Here is a 17,735-nt window from a genome sequence, read left to right as displayed (position 1 = left end):
CACTTCACATATGTCAATGCACAATTTTGACCGCTAATATCTTTAATTATCTAAAGTAAAAAATTATAAAAATTTAATATTTTGAAAATATTTGTCGAGACAAATCAAACAACATCTTGCATGCCAATATTTGTATTTATACATTAGTTAAAAAATATGGTCAAAGTAAGTCAAATGAATAGTGCACATTGCAAAAATTGGACATGTATTTTGAAACGGAGGGAGTAGTTTAAAAGAATGATAGAAGAGAATGCGGGGTTTAGTATGGGAAAGGGAAGTTGTTTCCCATGATGAGAAAGTTAAATTAGAACCGTAGATATTTTTTTTTATATTCCAACGGTCCAGATTGTTGTCTTGTTAATGGCAACAACCTTTTGATGGCAATTATCAAACAAAAAATAGTGACCCCATCAATTCATAGTAAATTACGGGCTTATCTCAAATTTTCAATTGACAGTTTAGTCTTTTTTTCTTTCTATTTTAATCTTTAAGTTTTAAAAAGCTAATATTGTTATCTTTTTTACATAAAATTGAAGGAAAAAAAAATCGAATAAATGTTTAAGGGAGAAACTAAATTCCCAGATCTTCATACCTTTATTAAAAAAAAAAGAAATTAAATTCATTTTTTTGTTTAAGGGAGACTGAATAAATGTATTTTAATGATTGTGAATGCTTTAAGTCCTCTTCTCTCCCATTCACATCATGTGTTCTCATGCTTCACACTTATCCCTTTGATTAACCTAACCATCACTGTTACCCTCAAAAATCATTATATACTACTCTTTCTCCACATACCCAAGCACAATCAAAATCATCCTATACTTTTCCCTTTCACACTCCAAAACCGATTCAGATGTTATACAAAGGAAGAGCTTAAATCAAAACTATTCATGGCATCACATCAAATCTACTTCTAAATTTGAAATACGTCATTGAAAATTCTAGATCTGAGATGCAACTTTAATTCATGCATTTCTTATTTCTTCCTCCTTCAAAAATTCATTTCCAGATCCGAAGAATAAAGATGAAAATTAGGTTGTGGCTTGTATAAGAGAGAAAGAGAGAAACAAAATAATGAAATCTAGGTTTTGGAATATTTTTGGATGAAGTTCTTAGATTTTTATGAGTTAACTTATACGTGTTATGGAAATGAAGAGAAGATAGTATACTTCAGTTTTAAAGATTAAGCTTTTTTTCCTTGGGTTTTTCGATTTCAGCGGTAGAAAATAAGAGAAATTAGATAATACATGTTCTGGAAAATTAGAGAAATTCAGGTGACGCAATAGTAAGTGGGGAGGTGTACGGGATAAAATAAAAACAACATTAAAAAACTAATTTCAATTTTTTTTTTCCAAAGGTGGTTACCCACCGACAGCGACAGGTGTCCTGGAAAAGGGCACTTTCCCATGGTGGGAAAGAACTCCCCATTCCCAGACTAAATGCCACCAGAAAAGAAAATGTGAGAAATTTGAAAACAACGTGGAGTGTAGAGAGTAGAGATATTGTCAAAAAGTTTGTAAGAAAAGAAAAAAGTTGATTGACTTAACATTTTGTCTTGAACATTGATAAAAGTGCGAAAAAGTTAGTAAAAAGCGTGTGTAGTTATATACCATCTTTTAATTACAAAAAGTAAATTTTGGACACAAAATACCCTTATTTAAGCGAGGTGTCGATTAGGGAGTCAAGGGTAAAGATAATATTTCCATTGTATAACATTTTCTAATTATTATTATTATTATTATTAATATAAGATCTGCGAACAAACTCACATCATCCAAGTTAATGACATACAATGGTAAAATGCCAACAAATAATATGATAAAATCTAAATCACTAGAATACACATGCTTTCGGATCTGCAACGTTGATGTCTAAATCATTTGGTTGATAAAAGCTGATTTTTCAATATGAACCAAACAAACACCGTAACAAGACGCAAAATTAAACAACGCCTCAGAAGACGACGAACAACACAACGCCGCACTCAAACGCCGAAATCATAAAAAAACACAAAAGAAAAATTTGATATATGTGGAGATCAGGGCCAACCCAATAGATTATGAGGCCTAAGCGAAAAATAAAATGGATGCTTTTCATGAAAGAAAAATAACACAAAACTTATTGAAGTTATCTTTATATTATGATATAGGTGATATTTTTTTTCTATTGAGATAAATAACCATATATTTTTTTTTTGTGGTGTCTGGAGTTGCATATATTATGTATTATCCATACCAATTAAGTTAAGCTCACGAGGACCAATAACTATGTATCTAGGTACAAAAACTTTTGAATAAGGATCAAAATTTTAAAATACAGGGTACAACAAGGTTTGAACCTTTGGCATTGAAGGTTGGCACCAACTAAGCTTCGAGAGCCTAACCTTGTTAATTTTCCCATGATAGGTGGGAAGACTTATTAATTTTCCCATGATAGGAAAAGCTCAAATCCACCATTAACATATTGTTAATATATATATTTTTTAAAGATATTGTTAAAATATTTGATGGCTAGGATTGAATAATGACTACCTTTTGTACCAAGCATTTTATTTGTCTATGGTTATTTATAAATTTACCCCTGCAAGTTTAACAATTTTTATTTGTGTCAAAAAAAATATAATGAAATTCCCAGAATATACTTGTTTGTAAAAGATGGCCAAAGTATATTATATGACAATTACGATAACTATCGAGCTTTTTGCAAAGTTTTATATCTTTGTATGAAAACATCTGTTTATCTTTGTCTAGTTTAAACCAACAATAAATTAATACTTTGTTAAAAAATATTAATAAGACCAGCAATAAATTAATACTTGATCTTATTTTGATAAAATAATTAAATCAATGTATGCAAAGTTATTATCGATATAAGTTTAATAAATAGTATCTTCAAAAAAAAAAGTTTAATAAATAGTATGTTACTAAATAATTAAATAACCAGGACTCTTGTAAAAAAATGTGAAAAATCTTGGATTTGCAAACGTAAGGTGAAAGTGAACTTTTTTTTAGGGAAGGTGAAAGTGAAAATTTGTTTACGGAAGAATTTATTTGCAATATCGTTAGAGAAATGCTAGCAACATACATTTTAACACACTCTTTTTGATTGATTAAAACATATATAAGATTCACCAAATTTACATGGATCCCACGATTTGGTGGGACCCATGTGAGTTTTAACCAATTAAAGAGAACATGTTGAAAAATTAATGTTAAAATGTGTGTTGAACCTATCCAGCCTCGAAGGTTTATCAAGATGCATTTGGAAAAGGTTTTGGTGCAACTCTTCCTTCAGAAACAGGGCCAGCATCATATCATTACCAGCTTGATCAATTTTTGGGTTGTATAAGACATGGGTATGAGGCGTGATTCCCATTCTCCACTTTAAACAAAGATTCAAAATTCCTACAGGAAACACAACACCTACGTAGGTTGTTATGATGTCTTACCTCCTTCCCATGAATAAATATTTAAGGGTTAAATAAGTTTTTGGTCCCTATAAATATTTCAAATTTTCATTTTTGTGTGTCTAAACTTTTGAAGCACCACTTTTGAAACTTTTAAGTGAACTCATGCATATCTTTATAAATTTTAAATGAGTTTTTTCAAGAATGTTTAGAATATTATAAGACGTGCCGCCACCACCGTATATTTAATTGATTTTACTTTTAAAATAAACAAATATTTTATAGAAATACTAAATTAATGTTGATATTTTAAAAATACCCATGAACTACCACCACCATCTTTAACGACTTTTAGACGTGCCACCACGGCTAAACTCGGATCTCTTCCTCGAAGTGAATAATATTTTTTTCGTTCTTGAATTTGCACTCACCGTTCAATTTCTTCATCAAATTATTTAAAATAGCTAAAACGTCCAAGAATTTTACAAACGTCAATCAATGATTTTGAATTGATTCCGAAAATCAAAACTAACAACTTTGTCATGTTCAGCTCCATCAATGCTTTTGCAATGATAGAAAAATCGAAAAAGAAGAAATAATAAAATGGAACGAGGTGATTTAAGATCTACCGAGTGAGATGAAAATAAAATAGATTTTGAAGAAGTAAAATTAAATGAGAGAAGAGAGTAGTATAAGTTTGAAATGCAAGGTCTACAAAGTGAAATGAAAAGTGGTAAAAAAAAAAGTGAAATAAAAAATGAATATATTTTGAGAAAGAAGTAAACCTTTGTCTAAACTTTGCCTTGTGACATTTTTTTTTTCATAAAGAAAATGCCCGTGACTTTAGTTGATCTACATTTTATAGAAAATGCCGTGACTTTTGTTGATTTACATAGCATGACCCTTTAGTATTGTGAAACCAAAATAGTTTGATGTATCAGACTTGGGAGAAGGCAAATAGGGTTATTAATGATCTAGTTATAATTTTACCATTAATCCCGTTAAATTAATGACACCATGAGATTAAGGAAGGATACTAAGTAATAATGGTAGCTATTTAAAATCTTATTATAGATAAATCAGTTGGTAAAGACATTACATAATATATGTAGATGTCGGAGTTTTAACCCTAAATATCCCACTTATTAACTTTTTTTAAAAGCATCATTAATAAACCGAAAAATTAAATAAGGACTAAACTCATAAAGTCCAATTTTATAGGGACTAAAACCACATTTAACCCAAAAAAAAGAAAATTTCTTTTCCCACTATTCTCTCTTCTCACACGCCCTATTTGAATTATAAAATTCGAAATGATAGAGCACTTTTAAGGGTTTTCAACGTGTTTTGGAGAGTTTGAAGGGCATTTAAGGCTTTTTGGATAATTAAATCCGAAATATAAGGAGCGTGGGAAACTAGTAGGATGAAAAAAGAAACAGTAAACAAAAATTAGTCCAAGTCCACATCCTCATATGAAAAGAACATGTCCAACTTATGGTCAAAGTAATCTACCTAAGCTTCACAAGACTCTGGAAGAAAAGACATACTGAATCCTCACTAGCTTTAGCAAGTTCTATTTGAAATCTAATCATCATTTAAGATACTATATTAAAGTACAATATTCAAACGACTAATTGTAAATACTTCAATGCGCCATGAGAAGCACCCAACGACTATTTCTCAATGGATAATTTTCAAGGTTGTTGAATACTTTATAGTCTCCATGTTATGGTTGTTTTGAACTTCCATGGTTGTCAGAAATGAGAAAAAGAAAAGGTATGTTTATACTGTAAATTATAGAAGTTCTTGGACATTTAATTATCTACGACAATGAGCTTATATATGTAATATCCTCTATGTGAGAGATTCTAAGATGATGTTGGAAATATGTCAAGCTTCCTTCATAGCTGTTTCTAATCTAAGATTTTTTTATGTGTAATATCTTCTATGTTGAGAGTTATAATCCTAGAAAAGGACTTTGTATCACATAGATAAAAACTCAAACCATATAATTGAAGCGGTAATGAAAACAACATTTATTGTAATTAAAGGGGGTGTGGAGAAACAATAAGGACTCGATACTTTCAACAAGCTTAAGGGTTTTCAAGTTTGGGAATGTTGAAAGCGTATTGAATTGGAGAGGCTACGAAAAATACTCATGGTCTAGAGAGGATGTGAATAAGTGTCATGACCTCGAGAGGATTTAAATAATATTATAACCCTAGAGAGGTTAATAATACTCAACCTTGAAGAAGGGATAATATTTAGGTCTGAATAGGCCTTGGGGAAAACTTTGGTTAGGAGAAGCCGTTTGGAATACCCATGTCACAGACAGGATTGCAGATAATAATCATGCCTAGATAGGCCTCAAAGAACACTTGGTACCTCAATGGATTCATGAGAATATCAAAAATTGTATTTACGACAGTTTGTTGTTAAGACTTGATAAAAACACACATCATGGAGAGTTGGTTATAGTAATATTCAACTTAATAGGCTTGATGTCATAGTCTGGGGAACCTAGAAGTGTTCCTTATAGTTGTATGCAAATGCATTATATTATAAGGATCATGATGAGGCTTGGGAAGCAATATATATGAAATGCTAGAAGTTAGAGTTTAATAACTTCTAGCTTGGTTAGGATATTGGATTAAATCCTTGACTGTTACGAGACTATACTCCCCTAAAAGGGAGGATTATATGTCGGATAATTTGTGAAGGTGAGAAAAACACGTAGGGGGGAGGGGGTGTTAAATTGTGTTGGCTTTCTCTGAGTGTTTATAACCGGTTAGAATGTGATGAGTTCAGAATCTGACACAGAGTTTGTGTTGGCTTTCTCTGAGTGTTTATAACCGGTTAGAATGTGATGAGTTAAGAATCTGACACAGAGTCTGAGTGCAGCGGAATATAACAGACATATAGATAAAAGAGAGAGAGAAGAAGCAGACGCAATTAATTTATTCTAGTTCCTCCTAACCCACAGGAGTAGTTTAGTCCCCTTGCACTTCATAGGAATTTCACTATAATCACTACTAATTACAATTGCTCAAAGACTCTTTCAAGAGACTTCCAATTGCTCAAGCACACTTGCAAAAGACTTCTAATACTCAAGTTCACTACCAAGAGACTTCCACTCCTCAAGGACAACTCAAGTAGACTTCTAATGCTCAAGCACGCAGACAAGAGACTTCCAATGCTAAAGGACAACTCCAAGAATCTTCTATTGCTCAATCACAAATGAAGGAGACTTCTAGTGCTCAAGCTTTGCAGGTTAGACACTTATATATGTTTACAAATATAAACGAATTTGTTCTTACACTTGATATAACAATGGTAGTGTAAACTGAGCAATGTTTAAACAGACTCTTACAACTTTAGGATTTCTAAGATACAAAGTTGAAATGAAAATCCTTAGTGTTTTGTGCTATTTGATTTTGGTAGAGTAATGACATAGTAAAATAGTAGAGTCTTGGTAATCTTCTTCAAGTCTTTAGCTCCTTTTATAAGCAGGGATTTGAGAGACGCTGGAGAAGAGTGCCACCACATTAAGTGTCGTTAAGAAGCTTCAAATCATTCGAAAATCCTTTGTTGAAACTGGAAGTATCCGTTCTTTCTTATTGTCCTTGAAGTTCTTTGTCTGTTTCTACATGTGGTCGGAAGAAGACAAAATTGTACTCAGATCCTTTATGGAGATAGTTATAGAAGACGACAAATCTGACGTGGAGTTTGGATCCCTTAAGATCTTCTGAAGTCTGGCGAGGTATCCTGAGTCTGATGATCTTCATAGAGTCTGATGAGGTTAATCTTCAGCTTCTGAGAGGCATCCTTTTCTTCTGATCCAAGATGTTGACTTATAGTTGACCTTTCTTCAGATCTTCTACCATAGTCTTCTTAAACTTCTCTCGTGCTTCTGATGATTTAATACATGTTCAATACTTTGATGAATATATTTTGTAATCCTGCATATTTGAACAAATTTAGTATATTCAATTATATTGTTTTTCAATACTTTGTTATCATCAAAACCTTAGAGGAATTTTTTTTTTTTGGTATTGGCCGGGATTTGAACCCCAAACCTTGCATATTTTATGCATTGTCCAACCAACTGAGCTAAGCTCACGAGGACAAACCTTAGAGGAATTGTACAAACCACTTTTGTTCCAACAATTTATTATGAACTAGTATATAAATCCTCTTGTAATTTTGTCTTTCCCATATCTTCTGTCTTTACTTTGAATGTTCTTTATTTCTTCTCTTCAATGTATATATCTAACTTAATGAAGAAAAACTATGGAAACAATTTTTTTTAACCTATCAATACGATTAAAATAACCCATTCCTTGTATTTTGCAATACCTTCATGGATATCCTTGAACATGAACTCCAACAGTGAAAGGATGATGTGGAAAAATTCATGAGATATATAAAAAAATGGTTGGATAATACCTTATAGGGTCAACTAATTTGGTTTAATTGTTGTAAAACGCATAGCTTACAGTTGGTAAGGGTTAGTTGTTTTATTGTCATGATAGAGTATGTATATTGTCAATTGTTGGTTACGTAATGTCACTTTCTAGGTGGCATTTAGGGTGGGTGAGGGAAAGAATTTCCCACCATAGGAAAGTAGATTCTGGCCATTAGATTAAAGAGGAGCACTGATGTTATCATAGACACTCAACACAAGACTTTTTTTCACTCTCTTCCATGTCTCTCTCACCCTCCTCTTTCAGCAATCTCATTTAACCCATTTAAGAACATTCTCTCAAATACCTTATACTCCATGGCAGAAAACCCTTTAAGCTCCCCCTCTTTCCGGTGAAATACAATCATAATCAACAACAAAATCATCATATAATCTTTTTAGAAAGAAAAAAAAAACATAACAAAAATTATGTATTCAGTTAAATAAGAAAATCGGACCTATGATGATTGTTGCAATTTCAATGAAAAAAATTCTGGTTCAATTGAATTCAACCGAAATCAACTTGAGTAAAATAGTAACTTATGGTTGCCTTCAATTTTCTTTTATAATTTGACTTCATTTCCGCTTTCAGCTATATATCACTTTTTTACATATAGTACGTTTTTTAATTAAAATACGAGCTAGTAGCAAGAAAATATTAGCTAATATATATCTGAGAGATCAATGATGCAAGAAGAGAAGTAGCATGTAATTTATGGAGGTTTTAGATAATTGAGAAGGAGATGCAGTGGGGTGATGGAGGAGAACAGAGCGTTTTATATTCTCCAGCGATGTTTCACAATATACTTGGAAAGGCTTTGGTAAAGCAAGAAAAATTCCAGATCTGTGAAAAAAATCTGTGTTCATGGGGTTGAAGACAATATGAAAGAGAAAGAGAAAAAGATATAATGTAGGCAGACTAGGGTAAAATCAGTGATCCTCTTTAATCTAATGGCCAGAATCTACTTTCCTATGGTGGGAAATTCTTTCCCTTACCCACCCTAAATGCCACCCACTTTCTAACCTCATCATGTAGTGCTTTAATTTTGAGTTAGTGGTTGTACATGTTTGTTTATAAATCTTAACTGATGTGGGGTTATAACAACTTATGTGTGTACTTCGTTGTACACTTGATGTATGTTCAAAAAAACCTGAGTTGTCCTCCCTTGGCTCCTCGTGGTAGCACGGTTGGTGGCGTCTGCTACAGGAACCCTATATCTGGGGGGTTACTCAAAGGAAACCGAAAATAGAACAAGTCCAAGAGTTTGTCTTGATGGCTCTGGAACAGAAGAAGAGGAATAGACGACTCCGTCGACTCCACTAGTGTTACGGTGGACAAATCAGGTGTTCCCCATCTTGAGTTGAAGAGTTGGGTGAGGAATGATGTCTTTCCTTGTGAAGTCGTTTAAGGTAAGAAGCAACATACTTGTCCCAAGGCTAAATCTTGGGTATATATAGAGGTTAGGTAGGTCTTGGCTGGCAAACCTTATCCTGGCAATCGTACCTCGACCCTTGTGATCTACCCTCGGCTTGTGTAGGCGTGGCCAACTATCGGACCTCGTGTGTAACCCTCGGCCCCTGCCGTAATCTGGTGGATTTTAGGGCATGTCCATCGTATGGTGTCACGTCCTTAGCGAACTTGGGCCGAACCCAAGCGAAGTTGGATTGGACTTTAACCCAGTCCAGAACAAGCTTTTTATTGTTATTTGGTATATACAGACTGCTACTAAGATTGTTAGAGACATGAAATTCCAACATAGTTGATATCATTTCAGTTTATTATTGCTTCAACATACTATTAATTTATTTTAAAAAATATTTGATATGTTATTTAAACTAGTTTTTTTTTTTTTTTTATCATTCATTACCATTGTTTATCTTTTGAGATTTCCCCTATGTTTTATCAAAGTCTAAAATATAAATATATCATAAATTTTAATAAAATAAAATAAAATAAACATTGATGACCATCAATAATTTTAAGCAAGATGTTACTAGGGTTAAATGATCTATTGGGTGAGATAAAGGGTTGCACACAACATATTAATCAGAGACATTTATTATTAATTTTGATTTAATAAATGGCTTCTTACAAATCCTAAGTGTTAAAAATTGTTTAATTGAAATTACCAAAGCATAAAATATTTACTTATAAAGCAATCAAAAAATTATGTTTAATTCATACAAAGGAGGAAAAATATGACTCATATTCTCACGTTTGTTTATACTTTGATCATCTTTATTTATGCTTTGATCATCTTTAGTTCTCTTTTTGTTAGAGGTATGTAATTTTTCAAACCATTTTTGAATCTTCTAATTTATCTTATGCACAATATTTTAATAACATTTAGTAAAACAAAATTGACAATGCAGATGGTGTTCGTTGCTTGTCTGACGATGATTGCCGAGAGATGTCACATTACTCATTTACGTGTAATAAGAATGGAATGTGTGAGTACGATTTAGGGGAAATGTCTGACGATGATTATCTAGAGATGTCCAGAGAATAATTATGCTACCTCTAGAATATATTTATGCTACCTCTTTTTTTTTTTTCTTTTTTTTTCTGTGGTGGCTGGGGTTCGAACCCCGGACCTTGCATATATTATGTATTGTCCAAATCAACTAAGCTATGCTCACAAGGACATATTTATGCTACCTCTAAACGTAAGAAATTATATGTACGTTATAATGTTTGCACAATTATAATTAGGGTAGTGTTAAGTTGTACCCTTAGGGCACATGTTAAGAAATCCAAAAAAAGAAATATTCCCTTAAACTTTGTGCATTAAATTCATTAAAACATTAAAGATTAAATTTAATGCAGCATTCCAATACAATATTTCTACATTTGGCTTCTAAACTTATGCCTTAAGGGCACAAGTTAACATTTCTCTTATAATTAATATTCCTCAAGCCTTTCAATTTTATTACAACCTTAAGGTGTATTATTGCGATATGCAAGTATTCTTACAATTACAAATGTCAAACTCATGATTAAGAAATCATTCATTCTTGTGTGCTAAATGGCCCACGCTTGCAGTCCAACGCCCATCAAAGTCCCCGTTACTTTTGTACCAACAACACTCCCTATACCCTTGCCATGAAGATGTGTATTATGAAACTGAAAAATGAAATGATTTTCCTTGATTGAATCATAGAGTACAGGCTTATTTATAGCTGAGTGCAAGTACACCATAACAAACTATGGTGCTGCTCTAGCTTATTACACAGTTGCTTATAACTTGGAGTGCAAGTTATCTAAATTGATAGTATCATGTAATAGTCCCCCACAAGTTAGAGGTTGGTACAAATCAAGCAACCCTAACTTGGATAAAAGAGTATTGAATGGATGAGGAAGCAAAGACTTGGTGAAAAAATCAGCAAGTTGATCCTGGGAAGAAACTGGTAACAGTTTCATGATGCCATCTTGAAATTTCACCCTAACCAAATGACAATCAATCTCCAAATGTTTTGTGCGTTCATGAAACACGGGATTGGCAGCTATATGAAGGACACTCTGACTATCACAGAACAAAACAGGAAGCTTGGAGCTTTGAATATTGAGATCTTTGAGCAAGTAAAGGATCCATTGCAACTCACAAGTTGCTGAAGCTAAAGCCCTGTACTCAGCTTTAGAAGAAGACCTGGAAACAGTGGTCTGCTTCTTTGTTCTCCATGAAATTAAAGAGTTGCCTATGAAGAAACATTGACCAGAAATGGAGCGCCTGCTATCAACACAGCCAGCCCAATCTGCATCAGAAAATCCCTGTAAGTGAAGAGAGGAGTTTCTGGGAAAAAACAAGCCTTTTCCTGGGCAACCTTTGAGATACTTGAGAACCCTTAGGGCAGCATTGTGATGTGTTTGAGTTGGTTTAGAAAGGATCTGTCTCAATTGTTGTGTGATGAAGGTGATGTCAGGTCTGGTAGAGTTGAGATAAAGCAGCATACCAATCAATCTTCTGTAAGAAGAAATATCTTCATATGGTGGAGATGAATCATGATGCAGCTTAATGGAGGCATCAGAGGGAGTAGAAACAGGCTTGGAACTGAGAGGTCCTGAATCTGAAAGTAAATCTAAGCAATATTTTCTCTGGCATAATGAGATACCATGCTTAGAATGAGCTACTTCAAGACCAAGAAAATACTTCAATTGTCCCAAATCTTTGATCATGAAAGAAGTATGCAGAATGGATTTGATATGTTGGAACTCAGAAAGTGAATTGCCTGCTAATATGATGTCATCCACATAAACCAGTAGTATAGTGAAAGAAGAATCAGTCTGCTTGGTAAATAAGGAGTGATCTGCAGAAGCCTGAACATAGTTTTGTTGAATGAGTATGGAAGTTAACTTCTCATACCATTTTCTACTGGCCTGCTTTAAACCATATAAAGACTTGTAAAGTTTACAGACTTGATTAGGTTTTGTGGAAGTAACACCTGGAGGAAGCATCATATAAACATCCTCTTGCAATTCACCATGCAAAAAGGCATTGTTAACATCTAACTGATGAAGGTTCCAACTATGAATGGATGCTAAGGCAATGACAAGTCTGATGGTAGTCATCTTAGCAACAGGAGAGTAGGTGTCAAAATAGTCAAGGCCCTCAATTTGAGTGTAACCTTTAGCAACCAATCTTGCTTTGTACCTCTCTACTGAACCATCAACATTGTATTTAATCTTGTATATCCATCTGCATCCTATAGGCTTGATGTGATCTGGTAAGTCAACAATCTTCCAGGTACCAGTTTGCTCAATAGTAGATAATTCAACTTGCATAGCTTTATTCCAGCATTCAAATTTGCTTGCCTCAGCATAGGTTTTAGGTTCAGTGTGAGAGTGTAAAGACATAACAAAATGAGAGTGTGTGTTAGATAAATGTTGGTGAGAAATATAATTGGAAATAGGGTAAGAAACAACATGTGAATTATGACAAACATAATCTTGCAGATAAGGTGGGGCAGTTGTAGTTCTGGTGGATTTTCTTGGTAAAGGAGGATCATCAGGAGAATGATGAGGACGTGAAGGATGTGGTGAGTCATTAGTGACAGGTAATTGAGAATGAATAGGTGAAGAGGGTGATGATGAAGTGTAATCTTCATCATCAATAATAGGAACAGAAGGTGGAGTATCAACAGATTCAGAAGCAACAGGCTGAACAGGTGAAAAATACTCCCATTGAGTAGTAACAGACTCTTTATTACTTGGATAGGGTAAGAAATACTCATGAAAAACAACATGTCTAGATACAAAGATTTCTCTGGAATGAATATCTAGGAGGATGAAACCTTTGTATCCTGACTTATAGCCCAAGAAAACTGTCTTTCTGGCTCTAGGTTGAAGTTTTGTTCTATGAGATTGAAGAGAAGATGCATGACAAAGACAACCAAATACCTTAAAGGTATCAATATCAGGGAGTTTATCATAAAGGACATAGTATGGAGACTGACCCTGAAGCAAAGGAGTAGGTATCCTATTGATGATAAAAACTGCATGCAGAAGGGCATAAGACCAGTAACATGCAGGAAGCTTAGATTGATACAACAGGGCTCTCCCAACATTCAAAATGTGTTGATGTTTTCTTTCAACTCTCCCATTTTGCTGGGGAGTTTCAACACATGATTTTTGGTGTAAAATACCAAGAGACTCATAATAAGATGACATGAGAAACTCTGGACCATTGTCAGATCTTATGCATTTAGGGGTGACATGAAATTGAGTTTGAACCATTTTAATGAAGGTTTTAACATGATGAGAGGCCTCAGATTTAGTTTTAAGCAAAATGATCCACAAGAATCTACTGTGATCATCAACAATGGTAAGAAAATATTTATGGCCATGTATAGAAGGTATAGAGAGAGGACCCCAAATGTCAAGATGCAAAAGCTCAAAATTAGAAGCAGCATGTGAAGTGCTAATAGTAAATGGTAAATGCTTTTGTTTGGCAAAGTGACAAACATCACAAACAGAATTCTTATTATCAGTAATAATATTGGAGTACAATGTGGACATCATGGTCATTCTCTGAGAAAAGAGATGACCAAGTCTAAAATGCCAAATGGCCTTATTAGGAATGATACTGGAATTACAAGAAACAGAAGCATTACAAGTAGTTGAAACTAAAGGAATAGACTCTTTATTTTGAGACACTGAAGAAGCATGAAACTTGTATAGCCCATCATGTTGGTTAGCCAAACCAATCATCTTCAGGGATGTTGAGTCCTGTATGATGCATTGGTTAGGCAGAAACTTGAAAATACAAGACAATGACTCACAAACTTTATGCACAGACATGGGGTTCAATTTAAAGGAAGATGAATATAACACATTGTGAAGGTAAAATTGGGGACTAAAATTGATAGTGCCAGCATGTGTGACAGTGACAATAGAACCATTAGGTAATGTAACAGCAGCAGGTAAAATAGCATGATATGAAGAAAACAAATTCAAATCACAACAAATGTGTTCATTTGCTCCAGAATCCACTAACCAATATGAGTTTGATAAAGAGGAGCAAGTAGTAGAAGTGATTATACCTGCAGAAGTAGGAGACAAAGAAGAAGGAAGGGTGTAACTGGAAGAAACTTGAGGTGCAGTAACATTATTGGTGACAGGACTAGGAGAAGCTGAAGTGGAGGCTGAGGGAATCAAATTTGCTTGTTGCAATAAAGCTACAAGTTGTTCCATCTTCTTTTGAGACAAACCAGATACACCAGATGAAGTGTTGACTTCAGATACATCACTAGAAGAGGCATTGGCCTGCGAATTAGGTTTATTCACATTGGGAAATCCATGCTTCTGATAACAGTAATCAACTGTATGATTGGTTTTGTTGCAGAAAGTACAATGTCTAGTTGGCTTGTTGTAACCACCTTTACCACGCCCTTGAGACTTTCTGGCATCAAAAGCAATGACTGAAACACTGCTGTCTTCAAAATTCACCACAGCAGGGACAGAAGCATTATTGCTCTCTTCTTGAATAACCAATGAGAAAACTTTGTTCAATGTAGGAAGAGGATCCATTAAGAGAACTTGAGTCTTAACCACTGAAAATTGCTCATTAAGACCAGTAAGAAACTGAATAATCTGATCTTCAACTCTATAGGTTTTTGGTACCTTAACAGCATCACACTTGCATGGGAAAGGACAGTGGCAATTAGGAAGAGGCCTGTGTGAATGCAACTCTTCCCACAGAGCCTTCATCTCTGTGAAATAATCCAAAACTGATTTGTTACCCTGCTTAAGTGTGTGTAATGAAGATCTCAATTGAGCAATGCGAATCCTATCAACTTTTGAGAAACGTTCTTTCAAATCATTCCAAACCTCAAGAGCACTGTCATGAAAGACAAGTGTTTGTGCAATTGAGTCTGAAACTGAGTTAATAAGCCATGAATGAACAAGATTATTACAACGTTCCCAAGCATTACGGTTCAAATCATCATGATCAGGTTCAGGTAAAGTTCCATTGATGAAAGGGAGCTTGTTTTTGGCTCCTAAAGCACGTTGCATGGTGCGACTCCATGCAAGATAGTTAGAACCATTGAATTTTGGTGAAACAACCACAGAATTGGGTTCTTCGCTTGGATGAATGAAATAGGTGGAGTCAGAATCAGATTGATGTTGCTGATTGTTGTTGCGAACCATGATGAAACAGAGTATGAAGAAAAGGAGTAAAAGAAGGTGCAACAATGGCGAAAAACGAATCAAGAAACAGAGTAACCGAATTGAGTAAAATCAACTCAACAACGAAGAAGTACAAGAAGCTTCTTCACAAATCAACAAGAAGAAACGAGAAACGCTGCAATTGAAGCAACGAAAATGGCGAAAAACGATGGAAGAAGATGAAGATTCAGCGAAGCTTCATCTACAAGGCACAACGGAAAACGGTTACAAGGACCGTAACAAACTTTCCCTTGAGGGAAAATCTGATACCATATTATGAAACTGAAAAATGAAATGATTTTCCTTGATTGAATCATAGAGTACAGGCTTATTTATAGCTGAGTGCAAGTACACCATAACAAACTATGGTGCTGCTCTAGCTTATTACACAGTTGCTTATAACTTGGAGCCCAAGTTATCTAAATTGATAGTATCATGTAATAATGTGTGCTCATGGAAATATGAGAGAGACACAATCCAAACCAACAGATTGTTTAAGTTTCCTCTATAAACACTTTGTAACGTTTGACGACTATGGATCCCATTGTCCTTAACCGTCGAACAATGACTCTACCATTAACAACTAGCAACTTACACCTCAACTATATAATGAGACTTAAATAATCTCACAATGAGCGATTTATTTTATCCCTTAACCCATTTCTAGCTCAAATTTTTGACTTGAGCGTTGGAGTGTCTGTAGGGACACTACCCCCCTTCATTCAAAGAATCAAGCACAAAGTACCTCACTGCACTGGACGCTGTTCTACTGATCAGATTATATCAATGGCGTCATCTGTAGGAACTAAGTTCTCCCCACAGTTTATTTACAAAAGATCAAATCTACTAGAAAAAAACTAAAAACATTTACAATTCAGAATGACTTAATGTGCAATCAATCAAATAAGGAGTGATATTCATCCCGCGGACAACTGCGACTGTCGGATAGAATCTAACACAATGGTTTAAATCCCTACGGTGAGGATCAATACTCAACCTATTCCACTGCTTACCCCGCGTCATGAGCCTCGTCTTTGAAACTTTAGTTCCTGCTCAAGCACACATGCATGAGACTTTCATTACTCAAGCATACAAACAAAAGACTTCTAAATATTTATAAATAAACAAGATGTATTCTGACACTTGATATACATTCAGAGGTGTAAGCTGAACAAATAAGAACAGACTCTTAAGACTTTAGAATTTCTAAGATACAAACTTTAATAAGATATTCTTAAGTGTTTTACCGTTATTTGATTTTGGCAGAGTAACGACACAGTAAAAATAGCAGAGTCTTGTTTTTTCTCTTCAAGTCTTCATATCCTTATATACGCAAGGATTAGAGAGACGTTGGCGAAATATGTCAGGGCATTAAGAGTTGTTGAGAAGCTTCAAATCAAGAACGTTGGCCTTTTCTTGATATGGGTAGTTACGTTGACTAGACATTTGCAATTTCTTTGCAGAAACAAGAATTATCTGTTCATTCTATTTGTCGTTGAATTTCTTTGTTTGTTTATACACGTGGTCAGAAGAAGACAATCTGATTTATCAGACTTTGATAGAGACAGCTCCAGAAGAGGACAAATCTAACATGGAGTCTGGGCCCCTTAAGATCTTATGAGTCTGGAGGATTTCCAAGTTTGATGGAGATCTTCCAAGTCTGATGAGGTCTTTTGAATATGATGATCTTCAGAGTTTGATGAGATTCTTCAACTTTTGAATAACATCCTTTCTTCTGATCCAAGGTGGTTGTTCTTTTTTCAGATCTTCTATCATAGTCTTTGAGCATCTATTGTGCATTTCATGCTCTTATACATGTACATACCTTGTTAAATTTTAATCTATGGTCATGCACACTTCAACATATATTAGCATATCCAATTGTTCTATAATACTTTATTATCATTAAAACCTTAGAGGAATTGTACAACCCAATTTTGTTCCAACAGTGCATCTACCTTAGAAGCTAAGTGATCAAGGGCAGAAACTTCATACATACCTGGCTCTTTTTTAGATAGAGATGGAGCAACAACAGTGAAGGCTCGTTCACTTGTCAACTGGTAATGATTTTGAGCCGTGTCTTCAATTAGAGCCTAAGCATTTGTAATGTTTTTGTTCATCAAAGCTCCACCTGCAGCTGCATTTTCATTTTTGTTGTATACAAAAGACCATTATAAAAATTATGGACAATCAACCATTTCTAT

General features: G+C 34.3%; 1 long non-coding RNA gene across 1 annotated transcript; it reads right to left on the bottom strand.

Moving 5' to 3' along the window:
* Positions 1 to 6,338: 6,338 nt before the first annotated feature.
* LOC146930261 (uncharacterized) lies at positions 6,339 to 9,902 on the bottom strand. Its single transcript, XR_015006318.1, has 2 exons — positions 9,020 to 9,902; positions 6,339 to 7,365 (listed from the first exon to the last, which is right to left on the bottom strand). It is a non-coding gene; the product is annotated as an uncharacterized LOC146930261 (long non-coding RNA).
* Positions 9,903 to 17,735: the final 7,833 nt, after the last annotated feature.

This window comes from Medicago sativa, chromosome 4 (genome assembly GCF_051527215.1).
Source record: "Medicago sativa cultivar Bolivia chromosome 4, Bolivia_mono, whole genome shotgun sequence".
In the NCBI taxonomy this organism is placed as follows: domain Eukaryota; kingdom Viridiplantae; phylum Streptophyta; class Magnoliopsida; order Fabales; family Fabaceae; genus Medicago; species Medicago sativa.
Note: the sequence above shows the minus strand (reverse complement) of the source record. Positions and strands in the feature narration are given on the sequence as shown.